Here is a 22,697-nt window from a genome sequence, read left to right on the forward strand (position 1 = left end):
AATGTCCATGTTGTTCTTTAGGCTTTTGGTTACTAATGATTTAAGCGGATAGTGGCAGAAATTTTTGGAAAAGCTTTTATCTCATCAAAGTTGGCACACGCATTTCTGCCATTGCTATTGTTTCCATAGCACTTGTCTTGGCTAATTTAAATTTGCCCATAGTCACCGTTTTACTCCATGCCAAGCGTTTGATGTTGGTGATGGTTGGCAAACCACATCTGCTACCGATAATGAGAGTTTGCATTCATGAATGCATTCATGTGGCATTTAAGACCTAAGAATTAGTGCAGATAGTGTATCTTGTGAATAGACAATGTTAACAGGAATATCTAAGCGTATTAAAGAATTATATGTGCATTTTAAAATATTTGAATGTTTTATGGAATTAAATGTGACATCTTTAGATTTATGGAGTTTTAAACTATTATTGTTAGAGAGATAAGATATTATTTAAATGGTGCGAATGACGATGTTATTTCCATTTAAACATTGTTCGGTTATTTTCCTTATATGTCTTCATAGGAAATGCTTGGGATTGTAATTTTAACTGCTTCAAAATTATAGCCAAATATATATCCAACTCATATTAAAATTCATGTATAGAGAAATGGTCCTTATTTAAAATCATACTTAAACAAGTATATACGGCCGATGGGAGAATTGATGGCAAATGTTCGATGGGAGAATTGTAAGGGTTGTAACGACACCAAGCAAATATGGCCCCATTTAAACTTAAACCGCACACTAGATATGCTAGTGTTCTCGAGACGCCAGATATCACTCTTTTGTGAGTGTCCTGCATTTTGTGTAAGGCGTAAGCAAATTTTAGGGGCAAATTTGGCGGACCTGGAAAACGTAAACTTAAGCAGTCTGCTAATGTTTTTCGAACAATCTGGTTGGTTCAACAGAAGAAAATAATCGAGAAGGTTCAACGGTTAAAACTAGAAGTGCCCATATGTAATAGGTACTTTTAGTTAGTGTGGTATCACAATGGACTGAATAGTCTAAGTGAGCCTGAATCTTAATCAGGCTGCCACTTTAACCTAACTTAACCTAACCTACGGCAGTAATTTCGGCCAGGCCGAATCTTATGTACCCTCCACCATGGATTGAGTACTAACTTCTACTTTGTGTGGTAATTAGAGAGCCGAATTGAAATATGGGGCTCGCTTTATAAGGGGGTTATATACAATTACAAACCGATATGGACCACTTTTTATACCCTGCTCCACACTGTGGAACAGGGTATTATAAGTTAGTGCATATGTTTGCAACACCCAGAAGGAGACGAGATAGACACATGGTGTCTTTGGCAAAAATGCTCAGGGTGGGTTCCTGAGTCGATATAGCGATGTCCGTCTGTCCGTCTGTCCGTGAACACATTTTTGTAATCAAAGTCTAGGTCGCAGTTTTAGTCCGATCGACTTCTAATTTGGCACAAGTATGTGTTTTGGCTCAGAATAGATCCCTATTCACTTTGGAAGAAATCGGTTCAGATTTAGATATAGCTCCCATATATATATTTCGCCCGATATGGACTTATATGGCCCCAGAAGCCAGAGTTTTACCCTAATTTGCTTAAAATTTTGCACAAGAAGAACAATTAGTACTATAGTCAAATGTGCCAAATTTTATTGAAATCGGTTCAGATTTAGATATAGCTCCCATATATATCTTTCGCCCGAATTGGTTGAAATTTTGCACAAGGAGTACAATTGGTAGTATAGTCATGTGTGCCAAATTTGATTGAAATCGGTTCAGATTTAGATATATCTTCCATATATATTTTTCGCCCGATATGGACTTATATGGCCCCAGAAGCCCGAGTTTTGGCCCAATTTGGTTGAAATTTTGCACAGGGAGTAGATTTAGCATTCTAGCTATGCGTGCCAAATTTGATTGAAATCGGTTCAGATTTATATATATAGCTCCCATATATAGCTTTCGCCCGATTTACACTCATATGACCACAGAGGCCAATTTTTTGCTCCGATTTAGTTGAAATTTTGCACATGGAGTAGAATTAGCATTGTAGCTATGCCTGCCAAATTTGGTTGAAATCGGTTCAGATTTAGATATAGCTCCCATATATATGTTTTTCTGATTTCGACCAACATTTTCCTTGTAAAATCGCCACTGCTTAGTCGAAAAGTTGTAAAACTGACTCTAATTTTCCTAAACTTGTAATACATATATATCGAGCGATAAATCATAAATAAACTTTTGCGAAGTTTCCTTAAAATTGCTTCAGATTTAAATGTTTCCCATATTTTTATACTTAACTTAAATTTTGAGTTTATAGAGTTTGTAAAAGTCTATCAAATTCTGTCCAAATCGAATGATACTTAAATGTATGTATTTGGGACAAATCCTTGTATATAGCACCCAACACATTTGACGGATGTTATATGGTATCGAAAATTTAGATCTACAAAGTGGTGCAGGGTATAATATAGTCGGCCCCGCCCGACTTTAGACTTTCCTTACTTGTTTTGTGATTAAGGATAGGTTTATCTGGGGGTTATATATAACTGTAGACCGATACGGACTGGAATGGTTGTTAGCGGCGATACACTAACATAATGTACCAAATTTCAACCGAAGCGGATGAATTTTGCTTCTCCAAGAGGCTCCTGAGTCAAATGGGGGGATCGGTTTATATGGGGACAATATATAATTATGGAATGATATGGACCAATTTTTGCATGGGTATAAGAGGTCGTGAACATACACCACGTATCAAATTTCAACCGGATCGGATGAGTTTTGCTCCTCCAATAGGCTCCAGAGGTTAAATCGGGGGATCGGTTTATATGGGGACAATATATAATTATGGACTGATATGGACCAATTTTTGCATGGTTGTTAAAGACCATATACTAGAGTTGTGCGCGTGACACGAAATTGTCGTGACACGAGTGATTTACGCGTGAATCACGTATTTAGTGAATAAAATCTGAAGCAATTCTCGTGAATATGCGTGAATGGGACTAAAATAAATATGTCGTGAGTAATAAAATCGGTTCGTGAATGTGCGTGAATAAAATTTCTGCAAAATCACGATCACGAAAAAATCAAGATTTAATCCTTACTAGTATGTTAACTGAAATTGATTTAGCTGTCGAACTTTATTTTATTTATGAATTTTGTTACCTTTGTGAACCACCGTGGTGCAATGGTTAGCATGCACAAGGTCGTGGGTTCGATTCCTGCTTCGACCGAACACCAAAAAGTTTTTCAGCGGTGGATTATCCTACTTCAGTAATACAGGTGGCATTTCTGAGGGTTTCAAAGCTTCTCTAAGGGGTTTCACTGCAATGTGGAACGCCATACGGACTCGGCTATAAAAAAGGAGGACCCTTGTCATTGAACTTAACTTGGAATCGGGCAGCACTTAGTGATAAGAGAGAAGTTCACCAATGTGGTATCACAATGGACTGAATAGTCTACGTTAACCTGATACATCGGGTTGCCACCTAACCTAACCTTTTCTCATTCCCGGTTGGAAAATGTCGTGAGTCTCGTGAATTTAGCGTGAGTCTCGTGAATTTGTCGTGAGTCACGTGGATTGTTGTGAATCGTGCGTGAGCGTGAGTCAGTAAAAGTAGTTCGTGCGTGAGTACTTCTCTTCATTTCCTGAATGTGAGTGGCTACGACAATTATGGTGCGTGAATAAATATTTGGCTTCGTGAATGTGCGTGAGTGTGAATGAAATTTCACTCATTCGCACACCTCTACCATATACTAAAACCATACACCAAATTTCAACCAGATGGGATGAATTTTGCTCCTCCAATAGACTCCGGAGGTCAAATCTTGGGATCGGTTTTTATGGGGGCTATATATAATTATGGACCGATATGAACCAATTTTTGCATGATTGTTGCAGACCATATACTAACACTCCTTTAAGAGGCTCTGCAAGCCAAATCTGGGGGGTCGGTTTATATGGGAGCTATACGTAAAAGTGGTAGGATGGACCATGTGCAACCGTCCGATCTACATCAATAACAACTAGTAGTGCCAAGTTTCAAGTTGATAGCTTGTTTTAATTTGTGATTTCAACAGACGAACGGATTGACACCGTTGGATAGACTCAGAATTTCACCATGACCCACAATATATATATATATACTTTATGGGGTCTTAGACCAATATTTCGATGTGTTACAAACGTAATGACAAAGTTAATATACCCCCTCCTATGCTGGAGGGTATGAAAAACTGATCGGGTTTGCCATAAAAGTCAGCTGAAAATTTACACCTTCGATTAGTTAAAAGAACTCAAGAACTATGTTAGATGCCCTGGACAGAAAAATATTTTGGTTTCTCGCTTCATTTCTACAGCACAATGTCCACCAAAATCTCCGGATCTCATCCGTTGGACATTTGCGCCAAGGGAATTTTGAAGAATAATGTTGGCGCAAAAAATACCAAAAGTGTCGATCGTCTCAGAGCTAGTTTGTCGGCCTGTGGAAGGCCGTAACTCGTGCCAAAGGTAGCCAATTCGAAAAAATCTGAACTAATTATAAAATTTTATATTATTTCCGACATTTTTGGTTTTGAAGAATAAAAATAGAGAAATATAGTGTTTTACTTTCCCAGCAAAAAAAGAGTTTCCAAAAAAGTTGTTTGGATCCCCTATTTGTGATCCGGAAGTAGTGGAAACTTAGATCATCTCCAATGAATTTTACATGGGCTTGTCATAGGACGCATGCACTCCATTTTTGTATCCTTTGATTTCTTGGAAATAAGAAATCTAGGGTTTCATCACAAGTGGTATCAAAATAGACCGAATAAGCTTAAGCCTAATATAGCGGGCCACCATACCTTACCTTACCTAGTGATCTTTTGGGTCCACAAATCCCTGTGTACAATTTGGTTTATTTATATCATTTCATGTTTTGGTAAAGCCCTTATATAAACCGATTCGATTTGGGGTTCTAGGCACAGCAATTTTTATCCGATTTGGCTAGAATTGGAAATCTAGAGATATTTTAGGTTCTCAAATAAGTGTGCTGAAAATGATACGTATCGGTCCATGGAATAGACCCATATAACATAGACCAATCTTAAAGTTTGAATTTTTGTGCATCAAGACACGGCAATTTTTGACCAATTACCTTGAAATTGGATATCTATAGATGTAGTGGCAGACTCGCTTACACCACTGAACTTGTTTTATCACTGAATGCTGCTTGATTCCAAGTTTAGTGCAATGACTGTACATGGGATACAAATGAGTTTTAATTGTAAACATAAATTCTCATTACTTTTTGCCCACATTAGTATTCTCATCAATATCATGAATGACCTCAAATCCAATATGCATCTTACTAATAAGTTAAGGATATCCCTTAAGACAGATTGCCTCTTTATCATCCAGTTCTCTAATGTAAAGTTTATTTCTATTAATGGCAGATGGCTGGAGAAAAACTCAATTTTCCCATAAGTCTCTATAGAAGCATAGACTTTGTTGCATTTTTAAGGATCACTTCAAAATCATGGCAAGCAGCAAAAATAAAAAAGAGAACAATTCTATCACATTTGAAAATACTTGAAATGCAATCAAAATTTGAAAGTCAGACTGCAAAAGACAAGAGCACATTATCCTCACAAAAACGAAACGGATGCTACGTCAAAACGAAAGGATGTGAAAGAATAGGTTTCGAAAAAATTGAAGAAAAAAGAAATTCTGGTGAAAAAAAACGATTTTCCAAAGCATCATTAAATTGTCAAAAGACTAAAGGGGTCTAAAATTTGTATGGAAGACTTGATGATGTGTGTGGCTATGTGTATGTGTAACCCAAATTGCATGTACAGTTCAGTGGTGACTGTATGAGATGCAGACATATTTAATGCAAATGTGACTATGATTGTGTCTGTGTGTGTGGGTATATGGGATAATCCATTAAACATTCGCCATATAATCCAGACATTGTTTTTTCGATTACCACTTGTTTCGAGAAATGACTCATGACTTAACTGAACAGCATTTTTCGTTCTTATGAGAAAGTCAAAAATTGGATCGATTCGTGAATTGAGTCGAAAGACGAGACTTGTTTTCGTCAGGGTATCCGTGGTATTGCCAGCACGATGGGAAAAATCTGTGACTAGCGATTACAAATATTTTAATTGATCAGTCTTTTACTCAAACATTTGAAAAACCAAGCAGATTTTTTTTAGCGATTGTTCAAATTTGGACTACATCCGCATTTCAGGCTGAGGATCCTAAATAATTATATCCATGTAGAGATTATTTGCTACATTCTTAATTCGCATAGCTCTTTTTATACCCTCCACCATAGGATGGGGGTATATTAACTTTGTCATTCCGTTTGTAACACATCGAATTATTGCTCTAAGACCCCATAAAGTATATATATTCTGGGTCGTGGTGAAATTCTGAGTCGATCTGAGCATGTCCGTCCGTCCGTCCATCTGTTGAAATCACGCTAACTTCCGAACGAAAAAAGCTATCGACTTGAAACTTGGCACAAGTAGTTGCTATTGATGTAGGTCGGATAGTATTGCAAATGGGACATATCGGTCCAATTTTACGTATAGCCCCCATATAAACAGACGCCCAAATTTGGCTTGCGATTGCTCTAAGAGAAACAAATTTCATCCGATCCGGCTGAAATTTGGTACATGGTGTTAGTAAGTGGTCTCTAACAACCATGCAAAAACTGGTCGATATCGGTCCACTTTTACGTATAGCCCCCATATAAACGGACCCCCAAATTTGGCTTGCGATTGCTCTAAGAGAAGCAAATTTCATCCGATCTGGCTGAAATTTGGTATATGGTGTTAGTATATGGTCTCTAACAACCACACAAAAATTGGTCTACATCGGTCCATAATTATATATAGCCCCCATATAAACCGATCTCCAGATTTGACCTCCGAAGCCTCTTAGAGGAGCAAAATTCAACCGACCCGGTTGAAATTTGGTACATGGTGTTAGTATATGGTCTCTAACAACCATGCAAGAATTGGTCCATATCGGTCCATAATTATATATAGCCCCCATATAAATCGATCCCCAGATTTGTCCTCCGGAGCCTCTTGGAGAAGCAAAATTCATCCGATCCGGTTGAAATTTGGAACATGGTGTTAGAATGTGGTCTCTAACAAACACGCAAGTATTGGTCCATAATTATATATAGCCCCCATATAAACCGTTCGCCAGATTTAATCTCCGGAGCCTCTTGGAGGAGCAAAATTCATCCGATCCGGTTGAAATTTGCAACGTGGTGTTAGTATAAGACCGCTAATAACCATGGCAAAATTGGTCCGTATCGGTATATAGTTATATATAGCCGATCCCCAATCACACAAAAATTGGTCCATATCGGTTCATAATCATGGTGGCCACTCGAGCCAAAAATATTCTACCAAAATTTTATTTTTATAGAAAATATTGTCAAAATGTTATTTCTATAGAAAATTTTGTCAAAATTTTATTTCTATAGAAAATTTTGTCAAAATTTTATTTCTATAGATAATGTTGTCAAAATGTTATTTCTATAGAACATTTTGTCAAAAATTTATTTCTATAGAAAATTTTGTCAAAATTTTATTTCTATAGAAAATTTTGTCAAAATTTTATTTCTATAGAAAATTTTTTGCAAATTTTATTTCTATAGAAAATTTTGTCAAAATTTTACTTCTATAGAAAATGTTGTCAAAATTTTATTTCTTTAGAAACTATAAACTTAATTATATACGTATTTAATCGGTCTTTTTTAGTTTAATATATACCACGTGTGGACTATGTGGTATATATTAGGGTGTTAGGAAGTTTTAATATACCTTGCCATCGGCTTCAGTAGAAGTTTCTACGCAATCCATGGTGGAGTGTATATAATCTTCGGCCTGGCCGAACTTACCGCCGTATATACTTGTTTTTTCCATCTCTTAGTTCTCCATTTTTTTAATTTCTTGGAATTGCTCATATATGCAGTCCTTGGCATGTGGCATTATGCAATTTGAATCTTTCCCTGCATAGCACATTGCAGATTACAGACTCCAACGGAAATTCATTTTACTCCATTTTCTAAACCAACAAATATACATCTAGTTAGGAAATTTTTGCATTTCCATTTCAAAGTTTCCTCACTTGATTTGATTTGGTTTACAAATGCCGGCCAACAAAAAAAACGAGATGAAAAGTCAAACCACTAAATTTCCAAAAAGAACAAAATCACATAAATCTGGGATGATGGTGTCAATCGAGATTCTAATGGTAGATATTAGTATAAGAATTTTGAGATATTCTTGAGGAAGACACGTTTAATACAACAAAGTAAAAAGCTATATATTTTAGTCGTTTTTTTGTTTTAATTTTATTGTTCGAAAGCAAAAAATTGTGGAAAATAACATCAGATTTTAGAATCAGTTTAGATTTGTTAGAGTTGGCTACTATTGACAACAATAATGGCCTTCAAATTACCGACAAAAAAAAATTGTGCGTTGCATAAAAGCGGTTCTGTTGAATTTTGGCTCATTCACGGCAAATCACTATCATAAGGCAATCGACACTCTTATATCTTATAATGCCTACCTTACTGTCCAAAATTCCCCAAGCGCAAAAGTTTTTAGATAGAGATCCAGAGATTTTGGTAGCCATTGTGCGGTAGAAATGAAGAGAGGAACCCTTGGTCAGTGGACGGAATGTTTGTCTGCCTGTCTGGCACGGATTATGGCCTTGAGATAGCCGATAAAGCCATCACGCCTTGAACGAAAATGGCTCATTCACAGCAAAGAGATGATTGATACTTTGGTAGTTTTAGTGCCTACTTTACTAACCACAGTTATCCAGACGCAAATGTTCAACGAATTGAGATCACTGTTGCCACAGTTGTTAGAATTCTATCAAAAATGGTAGATTTTTTAATATTCGATAGATTGGTAGAATTCTTGATGTTATGATAGATTTTGCAAAACATTAATCTTTAAGATGTACTTCAAAAATTTCTTGAAAATTAAAATGTGAAAAAATATTCTATAGAAAAGGAAATTTCTAAAAATTTTGACAAAATTCTCCATAGAAAAAAAAATGTTGGCAAAATTTTTACGAACGAAAATTTTTGAAATAAAATTTTTATAAAAAAAAAACTTTGATAAAATTTTGTTGAAAGAAAATTTTGACAAAAATTTCCTAGAAATACAATTTTCTATAGAAATAAAATTTTGACTAAAATTTTTAAAATAAAATTTTTATATAAAAAACTTTGATAAAAATTAAAAATCTCCATTAGAATAAAATTAAAAAAAAATCCTTAGAAATAAACTGTTGATAAAAGCTTTTATAGAAATAAATGTTGATCAAATTTTCTATAGAAATAAAATTTTGACTAAAATTTCATTTTGATTTCTCTTGAAGTAAAATTTGATTTGAAAGACATGTTTTAAAAAAATAAAATGTTTACAACATTTTCTATAGAAAAGGGAATTTTTAAAAATATTCTATAGAAATAAAATGTTGGTAAAATTTTCTATGGAAATCAAATATTGAAAAAATTCTCCATAGAAATAAAATGTTGCCAAAATTTAACAAAGAAATAAAATTTTGCAAAAAAAAAAAATTGAAAAATATTCTATTGAAAAAAATTTTGTTAAAATTGATGGAAATAAAATTTTGAAAAAAATTTCATTAGAAATAAAATTACGATAAAATCTCCATTAGAATAAAACTTAAAAAAATTTTTTAGAAATAAAATGTTTATAAACATTTTATAGAAATAAAATTTCATATATGTTGTTTTGATCTCAACTCAAAAGCCATTGCGTTGACTAAACTACAAGAATAGCTTAACCAACAGAGGAAAAAAATGTTTGTCAAATTTATTGGGACAAAGCCCTAAAGACTGCAAGATAAAAATTTCCTTACAAATAAAATTTTGATAAAATTTTCTATAGAAATAAAATTTTTATACAATTTTCAATAGAAATAAAATTTTGAAAATTTTTTTTATAGAAATAAAATTTTTACAAATTTTTTTTTTTTATAGAAATAAAATTTTTACAAAATTTTCTATAGAAATAATTTTTTTAAAATAAAAATATAAAGCAAACTTCAAAATGAGATTTTCTAATCTGGTAAATTATTAGTAGAATTTTCTTGAAATTTTGATAGATTGAGATCCAGCGATTTGGGTGCCAATTTTTCGAGGAACAGCGTTGTTAAGCCACGCTGACTCTTCTTGGACTATCCATGGTGTGCGACCGAAGTGTTTGTTTGCACAGGGCTTTCAATATTCCCGTTAGGATATTTTCCCATAATATTCGGAATTTATTTTGAAACCATGGTTGATGAATACGAGCGGGGAGCAAACCATCGGCCCACACCATTATCTTGTGGCCAATGGAAGGTGTCAATTTAAGCACATCTTTGATTATTTAAAATTTAATCTTATTTTTATACCCTTCGCCACACAGTTGAACAGGGTTGGTGTATATGTTCGCAATACCCGGAAGGAGACGAAATAGACACATGTCTTTGGCAATAATGCTCAGGGTCGGCCACTGAGTCGATCTAGCCACGTCCGTGCGTCCGTCTGTGAATACATTTTTGTTATCAAAGTCTAGGTCGCAATTTAGGTCCTGTCTACTTCAAATTTAGCACAAGTATATATTCTAAGTCGGAATATAACCCCATTGAATTTGGAAGAAATCGATTCAGATTTAGATATATTTCACATGTATCTTTCGCTCGATATTTACTTATATGGATCCAGAAGCCAGAGTTTTTTTGAGTGCTTCAATTTATACATGACAGGGACTGGAAAATATTTCCTATTACTGATATTAAAGCAAATATGTCTTGATCGCATAGTGACTTTAAACAATATCACATTGCTTTCTGCATTTATTGTTAATTTAAGTATTTCCATATAGACATTTATCACTTTCAAATTTTAGATGTGAGGCGTGTTCTATAACAACACGGTGCAAAAATTCTTTTTCACTTCTTTTCCAGTGGCATTTGAAAACTTTAAGTATTTACACCAATAAATTTCCCTCTGTTCAGCTAAGTGCAAAAGTTTGTGACACATTTATCATTGCTTTGCAGTACGCATTAAGCCGATGTTTGGTTTTTTCGTATTTGATGTTTTTTAGTTTCTCACACATTTTATGTTTGTGGCAATTGGATTAAAGCCAGAAACAAAATTTTGTCGATTCACAAATGATCCAAAAGTGAACTTTAAAAAGACCATAAATTTTATGGTAACATTTCAGAAAGAGTAAGAAGAAATAGAAGGAAGAGCAACAAAATATATAGACGTGAGGCCTTCCTCACGGGGGGTAGCTAAGAAGATTTAAAATTTCGTCCACGTTTCTCCCTATATTTTCATTGGATAGTTTGAGGGTACTACAGGAAATATTAAGAGAAATGTTTGAACGGGTTTATTTGGGAATCGTGGAATTGAAAAAGTAAAATGGTATGCCGGGTATATACAAATCTGTAAGGCAAATCTACGGTTGGGTAGAAAATGAAAAAAATTGAAAAATGTTCCATAGAAATAAAATTTTGCGAAAATTTTCTATAGAAATAACATTTTGAAATTTTTTTTCTATAAAAATAAAAATTGACGAAATTTCCCATACACTGAAAAAAAAAATAATGTCGTGAGGTCAAAGATTTCATGTCTTTAAAATACGAATACAAATTTTGCTTAGCATAGAAGACGCATTTCTCTAAAATAAAGTTATTTTCCTTGTCCAAAAGTCGATAAACTTTTCAATGAAGTCGTATTGTCCTTATAATTAAGTGATTTGACTTAAAAATGGGTATCTTAACATGAAAGAAAAAATTTATAGGCTAAGGTCAACTTGAATTTAATAATTCAGAAAAATTCTTTAAATTTAATGAAATTGTCTTTAAATTTGTTGTCTTTTTGCATCTTGCCTACAAAGCAAAAAATCGTTCAAATATAGGACATGTTTTTCAAAACTTAATTTTAAAGAAGTTTTTTACTTCAAACATAGCATAATTTCTACTGGAAGTCGAGTCCTAATTTGGAAAACAAAGTTGCCGTTAACTCGTTTTTAAAGGACTTTGATAGCATATGAAGAAAAAAAGCTGAGAAAGCGAAAAATTAAAATTTGTTTCCTAGAAGCAAGTACACAAAACCTAAATTTAAAAGAGAATTGTGTCTTAAAAGTATCCTTACTTGTATTCTCCGCTTCTTTGGCTCGGAATCAATACCAAATTTTTTAAAGTAAAGACAAAATCCTTGGAACCGAGTATGCTTTTTTTTTTCAGTGTATAGAAATACAATTTTTCTATAAAAATAAAATTTTGAGAAAATTTTCTACAGAAATAAAAATGTTGTTGTTTGATAGTTGACCTTGAAACTATTAATTACATTTGTTTAGTTTGGCTTGAGGTCATGTAAATAAAAACAGATGTTGTTGTTTTATTGAGTTGTAATTTTTTTTGAAAATATCCAATATTTCGAGACATCTCCGACGCACGTCTTAAGGGAAATTAATTTAAATTGAAAAAAACAGTGAACTTGTTCAGAAGAGAGTATATTTACAACTGTTGTTGTAAAAATTACAACTCAATAAAACAACAACATCTGTTTTTATTTACATGACCTCAAGCCAAACTAAACAAATAGAAATAAAATTTTAGAAAATAAAACTTTGAGGAAACGTTCTATATATATATATATATATATATATATATAAATATGGCAACAGTGGATTCAATCCGAACAGGATTTTTATTTATACCCTCCACCATAGGATGGAATATTGCTTTAAGACCCCATAAAGTATATATATTCTGGGTCGTGATGAAATTCTGAGTCGATCTGAGCATGTCCGTCCGTCCGTCGTCTGTTGAAATCACGCTAACTACCGAACGAAACAAGATATCGACTTGAAACTTGGCACAAGCAGTTGTTTTTGATGTAGGTCGGATGGTATTGCAAATGGGCCATATCGGTTCACTTTAACGTATAGCCCCCATATAAACGGACCCCCAAAATTTGGCTTGCGATTGCTCTAAGAGATCCGGCTGAAATTTGGTACATGATGTTAGTATATGGTCTCTAATGATCATGCAAAAATTGGTCCACATCGGTCTATAATTATATATAGCCCCCATATAAACCGATCACCAGATTTGACCTCCGGAGCCTCTTGGAAGACCAAAATTCATCTGATTCAGTTGAAATTTAGTACGTGGTGTTATATACGGCCATGCAAAAATTGATCGAAATCGATCAATAATTATATATAGGGCCCATATAAACCTATCCCCAGATTTGACTTCCGGAGCCCCTTGGAAGAGAAAAATTCATACGAGTCGGTTGAAATTTGGTCAGTCCATAATTATATATAGCCCCATATAAAGCGATTCTCAGATTTGACCTATGGTGCCTTTTGGAGAAGCAAAATTCATCCGATCTGGTTGAAATTTGGTACGTGATGTTAGTATATGGTATCCAACAACCATGCAGGAGTTGGTTTATATCAGTCCATGATTATATATAAAGACAAAATCCTTGGAACCGAGTATGCTTTTTTTTTTCAGTGTATAGAAATACAATTTTTCTATAAAAATAAAATTTTGAGAAAATTTTCTACAGAAATAAAAATGTTGTTGTTTGATAGTTGACCTTGAAACTATTAATTACATTTGTTTAGTTTGGCTTGAGGTCATGTAAATAAAAACAGATGTTGTTGTTTTATTGAGTTGTAATTTTTTTTGAAAATATCCAATATTTCGAGACATCTCCGACGCACGTCTTAAGGGAAATTAATTTAAATTGAAAAAAACAGTGAACTTGTTCAGAAGAGAGTATATTTACAACTGTTGTTGTAAAAATTACAACTCAATAAAACAACAACATCTGTTTTTATTTACATGACCTCAAGCCAAACTAAACAAATAGAAATAAAATTTTAGAAAATAAAACTTTGAGGAAACGTTCTATATATATATATATATATATATATATATAAATATGGCAACAGTGGATTCAATCCGAACAGGATTTTTATTTATACCCTCCACCATAGGATGGAATATTGCTTTAAGACCCCATAAAGTATATATATTCTGGGTCGTGATGAAATTCTGAGTCGATCTGAGCATGTCCGTCCGTCCGTCGTCTGTTGAAATCACGCTAACTACCGAACGAAACAAGATATCGACTTGAAACTTGGCACAAGCAGTTGTTTTTGATGTAGGTCGGATGGTATTGCAAATGGGCCATATCGGTTCACTTTAACGTATAGCCCCCATATAAACGGACCCCCAAAATTTGGCTTGCGATTGCTCTAAGAGATCCGGCTGAAATTTGGTACATGATGTTAGTATATGGTCTCTAATGATCATGCAAAAATTGGTCCACATCGGTCTATAATTATATATAGCCCCCATATAAACCGATCACCAGATTTGACCTCCGGAGCCTCTTGGAAGACCAAAATTCATCTGATTCAGTTGAAATTTAGTACGTGGTGTTATATACGGCCATGCAAAAATTGATCGAAATCGATCAATAATTATATATAGGGCCCATATAAACCTATCCCCAGATTTGACTTCCGGAGCCCCTTGGAAGAGAAAAATTCATACGAGTCGGTTGAAATTTGGTCAGTCCATAATTATATATAGCCCCATATAAAGCGATTCTCAGATTTGACCTATGGTGCCTTTTGGAGAAGCAAAATTCATCCGATCTGGTTGAAATTTGGTACGTGATGTTAGTATATGGTATCCAACAACCATGCAGGAGTTGGTTTATATCAGTCCATGATTATATATAAAGACAAAATCCTTGGAACCGAGTATGCTTTTTTTTTTCAGTGTATAGAAATACAATTTTTCTATAAAAATAAAATTTTGAGAAAATTTTCTACAGAAATAAAAATGTTGTTGTTTGATAGTTGACCTTGAAACTATTAATTACATTTGTTTAGTTTGGCTTGAGGTCATGTAAATAAAAACAGATGTTGTTGTTTTATTGAGTTGTAATTTTTTTTGAAAATATCCAATATTTCGAGACATCTCCGACGCACGTCTTAAGGGAAATTAATTTAAATTGAAAAAAACAGTGAACTTGTTCAGAAGAGAGTATATTTACAACTGTTGTTGTAAAAATTACAACTCAATAAAACAACAACATCTGTTTTTATTTACATGACCTCAAGCCAAACTAAACAAATAGAAATAAAATTTTAGAAAATAAAACTTTGAGGAAACGTTCTATATATATATATATATATATATATATATAAATATGGCAACAGTGGATTCAATCCGAACAGGATTTTTATTTATACCCTCCACCATAGGATGGAATATTGCTTTAAGACCCCATAAAGTATATATATTCTGGGTCGTGATGAAATTCTGAGTCGATCTGAGCATGTCCGTCCGTCCGTCGTCTGTTGAAATCACGCTAACTACCGAACGAAACAAGATATCGACTTGAAACTTGGCACAAGCAGTTGTTTTTGATGTAGGTCGGATGGTATTGCAAATGGGCCATATCGGTTCACTTTAACGTATAGCCCCCATATAAACGGACCCCCAAAATTTGGCTTGCGATTGCTCTAAGAGATCCGGCTGAAATTTGGTACATGATGTTAGTATATGGTCTCTAATGATCATGCAAAAATTGGTCCACATCGGTCTATAATTATATATAGCCCCCATATAAACCGATCACCAGATTTGACCTCCGGAGCCTCTTGGAAGACCAAAATTCATCTGATTCAGTTGAAATTTAGTACGTGGTGTTATATACGGCCATGCAAAAATTGATCGAAATCGATCAATAATTATATATAGGGCCCATATAAACCTATCCCCAGATTTGACTTCCGGAGCCCCTTGGAAGAGAAAAATTCATACGAGTCGGTTGAAATTTGGTCAGTCCATAATTATATATAGCCCCATATAAAGCGATTCTCAGATTTGACCTATGGTGCCTTTTGGAGAAGCAAAATTCATCCGATCTGGTTGAAATTTGGTACGTGATGTTAGTATATGGTATCCAACAACCATGCAGGAGTTGGTTTATATCAGTCCATGATTATATATAGGTTAAAGGTTAGGTTAAAGTGGCAGCCCGATTAAGATTCAGGCTCACTTAGACTATTCAGTCCATTGTGATTATATATAGCCCCCATATAAACCGATCCCCAGATTTGACCTCCGGTGCCTTTTGGAGAAGCAAAATTCATCCGATCTGGTTGAAATTTGGTTCGTGGTGGTAGTATATGATATTTAACAACCATGCCAAAAGTGGTCCATATTAGTCCATAATCATATATAGTCCCCATATAAACCGATCCCGAGATTTGGTTTTGGAGCCTCTTCAATTTCATCCGAGTCAGTTGAAATTTGGTACATTGTGCTAGTATATGACCGTTAACAACCATGCCTAATTAGATCCATATCGGTCTATAGTTATATATAGCCCTCAGATAAATCGATCCCCAATCACACAAAAATTGGTCCATATCAAGTTCATAATTCTATATAGCCCCCATATAAGCGACCTCCATATTTCAATTCTGGCTCTCTACGTACGTGCAAAAGTCCATAGCAATTCGTAATTATTTGTATACTTACCTATACATCCTTTTTTTGTCTAATATATACCACGTATGGACTAACTCCCAATTTAGAAAACGATGTTGAGAAGTTTTAAGATACCACAACCCAAGTAATTCGATTGTGGATGACGGTCTTTCGTACAAGTTTTTACGCAATCTATGGTGGAGGGTACATAAGATTCGGCATGGCCGAACTTACGACCGTATATACTTGTTTTAATTAAATTTAGTGGAAGCTGCCGTAAATACAAAACGTTTTAAGAACGTATAATCAGAAAAATGGAAAGCTTTACGTTAGAGCTGTCTGTTGACAGATGGCAACCCTCATACTAATAGTTCTTATTATATGCAACCTTTCGCTTTCAGAAGAATACAAAGCTTTGATATTTTTGCAGTATCGCCATCACTGCCATTTCACTGATTGTTGCACATTTTCATGCGTATTATAAAAGTATTAAATTGCTCCGGGGTTGTAAAGAGAATTACATGCTAACATGTACAATTTCATAAATTGAAAATACGTCTATAATATTTTACGAGTATTCCAATATCATATGTGTAATAAAGTTTAATGTACCAATGATAATGTTTTTTTTTTTATCAAATAGTGGCTGAAAAAATGTTTAATTTAGATCAAGATAGTCGTATAAATGACTGTTAACTGCAGGTTTATATAAAAATTGGCTAATTCGTTGTTTTGATTGTTTTTGGAGAACACAAAATAGTTTTGTTTTTCTACAAAGCATAATAAATTCCATTGGAAAATTTAGTGAATTTAATATTGCAAATGATACAAGTATATACAGCAAAAAGTTCAGCAGAGCGTAATCTTAAATAACCATGTAAAGTTTTGTCAAAAATAAAATTTTGGCAAAATTTTCTATAGAAATAAAATTTTGACGAAATTTTCAATAGAAATAAAATTTTAAAAATTTTGTCTTTAGAAATATTTTTTTTTAATTTTCTATAGACATAACATTTTGACAAAATTTTCTCAAATTTTTCTATTGAAATAAAATTTTGCGAAAATTTTCTATATAAATAAAATTTTGCGAAAATTTTCTATAGAGATAAACTTTTGCGAAAATTTTCTATAGAAATAAAATTTTACGAAAATTTTCTATAGAAATAAAATTTTGCGAAAATTTTCTATAGAAATAAAATTTTGAAAAATTTTGTCTATAGAAATAAAATTTTTTAAATATTTTCTATAGTAATAAAATTTTGTCAAATTTTTCTATAGAAATAACATTTTCTCAAATTTTTCTACAGAAATAAAATTTTGTCAAAATTATATAAAGAAATAAAATTTTATATAGAAATGAAATTTTGTAACAATTTTGTATGGAAATAAAATTTTGTCAAAATTGTCTACAAAAATAAAAATTTGCGAAAATTTTCTATAGAAAAAAATGTTAACAAAATTTTCTATAGGAATAAAATTTTAACAAAGTTTTCTATAGAAATAAAATTTTGACGAAATTTTCAATAGAAATAAAATTTTGAAAAATTTTGTCTATAGAAATAATTTTTTTTTAATTTTCTACAGACATAAAATGTTAACAAAATTTTCTATAGAAATAAAATTTTCTCAAATTTTTCTATTGAAATAAAATTTTGGAAAAATTTTCTATATAAATAAAGTTTTGCGAAAATTTTCTATAGAAATAAAATTTTGCGAAAATTTTCTATAGAAATAAAAGTTTACGAAAATTTTCTATAGAAATAAAAGTTTACGAAAATTTTATATACAAATAAAATTTTGACGAAATTTTCAATAGAACTAAAATTTTGCAAAAATTTTCTATAAATTTTACGAAAATAATTTTTTATAGAAATAAAATTTTGAAAAATTTTCTACAGAAATAAAGTTTTGTCAAAATTATATATAGAAATAAAATTTTGTCTCAATTTTATATAAAAATGAAAATTTGCCAAAATTTTGTATAGAAATAAAATTTTGTCAAAATGTTCTATATAAATAAAATTTTGCAAAATTTTCTATAGAAATAAAATTTTGCTAAAATTTTCTATAGAAATAAATAAAGTTTTGCTAAAATTTTCTATAGAAATAAAGTTTTACGAAAATTTTCTATAGAAATAAAATTTTACGAAAATTTTCTATAGAAATACAATTTTACGAAAATTTTCTATAGAAATTAAATTTTAACGAAATTTTCAATAGAAATAAAATTTTGCGAAAATTTTCTATAGAAATAAAATTGTGAAAAATTTTGTCCATAGAAAAAAAATATTTTTTTTTAAATTTTCTCTAGAAATAACATTTTGACAAAATTTTCTATAGAAATAGAATTTTGTCAAATTTTTCTATAGAAAAAACATTTTCTGAAATTTTTCTATAGAAATATAATTTTGTCAAAATTTTATATAGAAAGAAAGTTTTGCCAAAATTTTATATAGAAATAAAATTTTGTCAAAATTTTGTATAGAAATAAAATTTTGTCAACATTTTCTATAGAAATAACATTTTGCAAAAATTTTCTACAGAAATAAAATTTTGCGAACATTTTCTATATATAAAATTTTGCGAAAATTTTCTATAGAAATAAGATCTTGTCAAACAATATTCTATAGAAATAAAATTTTGTCAAAATTTTCTATAGAAATAAAATTTTGTCAAAATTTTCTATAGAAATAAAATTTTGCGAACATTTTTTATAGAAATAAAATTTTAACAAAATTTTCTATAGAAATAAAATTTTCTTTAGAAATAAAATTTTGTCAAAATTTTCTATGGAAATAAAATGTTGTCAATATTTTCTATAGAAATAGATTTTGGATAAAATTGTCTATAAAATATCATTTTGACAAAATTTTGTTTTACAGAAATAAAATTTTCGCCAAATTTTCTATATCCATAAAATTTTGCAAAATAAGATTTTTTTGTTTGACCCATATAAACCAATCTCCAGATTTCATATCAGTACTCTACTACTCTTGGAGGCATACATTTTATCCAATCCAGTTGATATTTGGTACATGATGTTTAGTGAAGCCCTCTAATAACCATACAAAAATTGGTCCGTATGGGTCTTTTTTATATAGCCCTCATATAAACCTATCCCCATATTTGACTTCCGGAGCCTCTTGGAACAGCAATTTTCATCAGATCCGGTTGATATTTGATACGTGGTGGTTATTATATCCCCTATTTAAACTGTTAACACATCCCATGTAATTCGATTGTGGATAACAGCCTTTATTATAACGTAGCCCTTGTAAAAATTGGTGGATCTAATTAGATATTATTAGATCTCAAAATTGGCCACTTTAGGTCTAAGCAGATTTACCCACATATAATGAGACAGAATTGGATATAGTTATATATAATTCCACATATGACGAGAGCTAACACCAGATCCAACTATATATAGAAATAGATATAATTATATCTAAGACATTAGATCTAGGCCAATATAGAAATCTGATCAGATCTAATTTCATAGTAATTAGATATGATTAGATCTTATCATTATTCGGATCTACTCATATCTAATTGTATCAAATTAGATCCCTCAATTTTTACTCGGGAGTACACAATCCATAGTGGAGGGTATAAAAGATTGTTTCCACTCATACCATTCATTAAGACTTTTAGATGAGCTAATATCGACATAATTCATTGTAAAAACAAATCTTGTAAACTAAATAATTGTTTTGTTTGTAAAGGGAGTATAGAGTAGTTCATTGTGATTCGCTAAATTGGCTTCTTAAAGGCTTTGGAAATATACAGTACTCAACAACACATATAATTATATACTTGTAAACTTTCATAATATTCTGTTTAGATATCAAATTTATTAAAAATTCATTTATCATCTATCACTTTTATTATTTAAATTGGATTCCATTTCCATTTTTTTTAAGTATTTTAATTTGTTTTGTTTTATTGCTTTCGATACTGCGATGTATTGATTACATTTTTAAATAATTACTCTACAATTAACTTTAAATTACCTACCGCATCCCAAGTATGTCGGATTTATGCTAACGTATGCATGATTTTGAGCTACTTTAAAATGCTTTTAATAATACAAATACCTGGAAAGATTGCAGCTATTACCTTAACATATTACAAACCAACCGCAACGAACGATACCCAGTGGCGTATGATCAACACACTTGAATGGAAACGAAAGACCATAACGTATATGTATATACTATGAAGTAATAAATCCCCTCTACTACGCTCACATACCACACTTAGTGCCTCATGGTATAAGCAATTAAAATTACCTCTATCAGCAATCACAGCAATTTTTCGACAAATTGAACTGGCTCCTCCCCCAATTTCATTTTCATTGAAAATATTATTCTTTCATTTTTACACCCACTACAAAAACTCAAAAAAACCACAACTACTGGTACTTGGGCTAAACTTCCAACTGTATTGGATTAATGAGTTTGTGCTAGTGTAGATGTGAACAAGGTGAATCGAGGGCAAACTTTAATTAGTTCACTGCTAGCGGTGGTTACAAATTTTCAACCATGAAATGGTCTCCCATAACAACTTCTGGTGGTTTGCATTTTTCAGAAAGTGTTAAACTTTTATGTATTCCATGCAACAAACTTCACCCGCCCATTACTTCTTTTTCGCTGTAGGACCATTGATTTCATGGCGACCGTTAAATTGATGGGGGTTGCTTAGCTATGGCCATCGCTTTCGTTTCCTTTTCATGTTTTAATTTTTTTGTGGACATGCAACATAGTTAAGGGTACTAAGTTGATAGATTTTAATAATAAAATTTTCACTTTCAGTTTTTCGAAGAAATAATTAAAAATATGTATTTAAATTATTCTTCCAGTAATTTTGTAAAAGTTTGCTGGAAATCCTAGATTGTGTTTGCCTCAGTCGGCCAATCAGTATCTGTGGTAATACTTCCGTTAACAGAACGGGATATGGTTTTGTGTTCCATAGATTATACCTGAATATAGGAAAGTTTATTTCTGCTGTAGCATAATAAATCTAACAAGTATATACGGCCGTAAGTTCGACTAGGCCAAGTTTAAAATACCCACCACCATGTACCAACTATAGTATATCCTTTGGAAATCCCTTATACTTGTGGCTTAATTTATAATATCTTTAATTAAAGGAGGATTTATTGAATTATATTCTCTCAGGAAGATAGGTTCATATGGTGCGGATACTGAAGTTAGTTTTTAAGCTTCTGCATATAAAGACTACATCATATTCTGGAAACAATTTTTGTTTGAGTTTAAAAGAAATCTTAAATAAAGCTTGCAAACAAAACCGTTGAGACAACGCCTTATATGAAATTCAAATTGTGTATAGTTGTACCCCTTTATCTCCAATGAGCACGAGAAATAAAATCGGGAAATTCCTTTCAACCTTCGGGCAATTTGAATAATATGCCTTCTTCCAATTTAACTTCGTGAATAAGGACGATATTATATTACCTATATAAATAAAATTTTATATCATTTATGGGTATAAAACATCAGTGATAAGAGAGAGATTAAACATTTGGATATCGCAATGGACACATCATATTCAACAAATCTATTAATGGGCACCGTTGCCACAGTTGATAGAATTCTACCAAATATTGTACATTCTTTACTGTTTGGTAGCCCAGCAAAGAAAAAAAAGCGTTGCCAAAAAAGTAGTGAAAATGTTCTTTTAGGATCCGCAAGTGTTGCAAATTTGGCGCTGAAGCGATGAATTTAACATGGGCTTGTCAAAGAACGAATGTCCAGCCGTTGCATTAAATTTGGATGAATTATTAAGGTGTGATCGGAATTCAGCGTTTTCGATGTGAATTAAAAAATGTTGTGATATTTTGTCAAATAAATAATTTTCATAATTTTGTATGTTTTTGTAATGAAATCTAACGCTTGTCTAAAACGATTGACATCTAATATTTTGAGAAAAATCGTAATTTTTTCTAGAATAACAGGCTGGCTGATAAGTCCCCGGTCTAACAAAGAAAAACACATTTTTTTTTGTCAAAATTCGTTTTTATTATTCAACATAGTTCCCTTCAATAGTGATACAACGATTATAACGACCTTCTAATTTTTTGATACCATTTTGGTAGTACTCCTTCGGTTTTGCCTCAAAA

At 32.1% G+C, this 22,697-nt stretch overlaps 1 protein-coding gene across 3 annotated transcripts in view; it reads left to right on the forward strand.

Moving 5' to 3' along the window:
* The window catches only part of LOC142230222 (frequenin-1), a 208,027-nt gene that overhangs the window by 111,922 nt on the left and 73,408 nt on the right, over nt 1–22,697 (forward strand). The window lies entirely within an intron of this gene.

This window comes from Haematobia irritans, chromosome 3 (assembly GCF_050003625.1).
Source record: "Haematobia irritans isolate KBUSLIRL chromosome 3, ASM5000362v1, whole genome shotgun sequence".
Lineage (NCBI taxonomy): Eukaryota > Metazoa > Arthropoda > Insecta > Diptera > Muscidae > Haematobia > Haematobia irritans.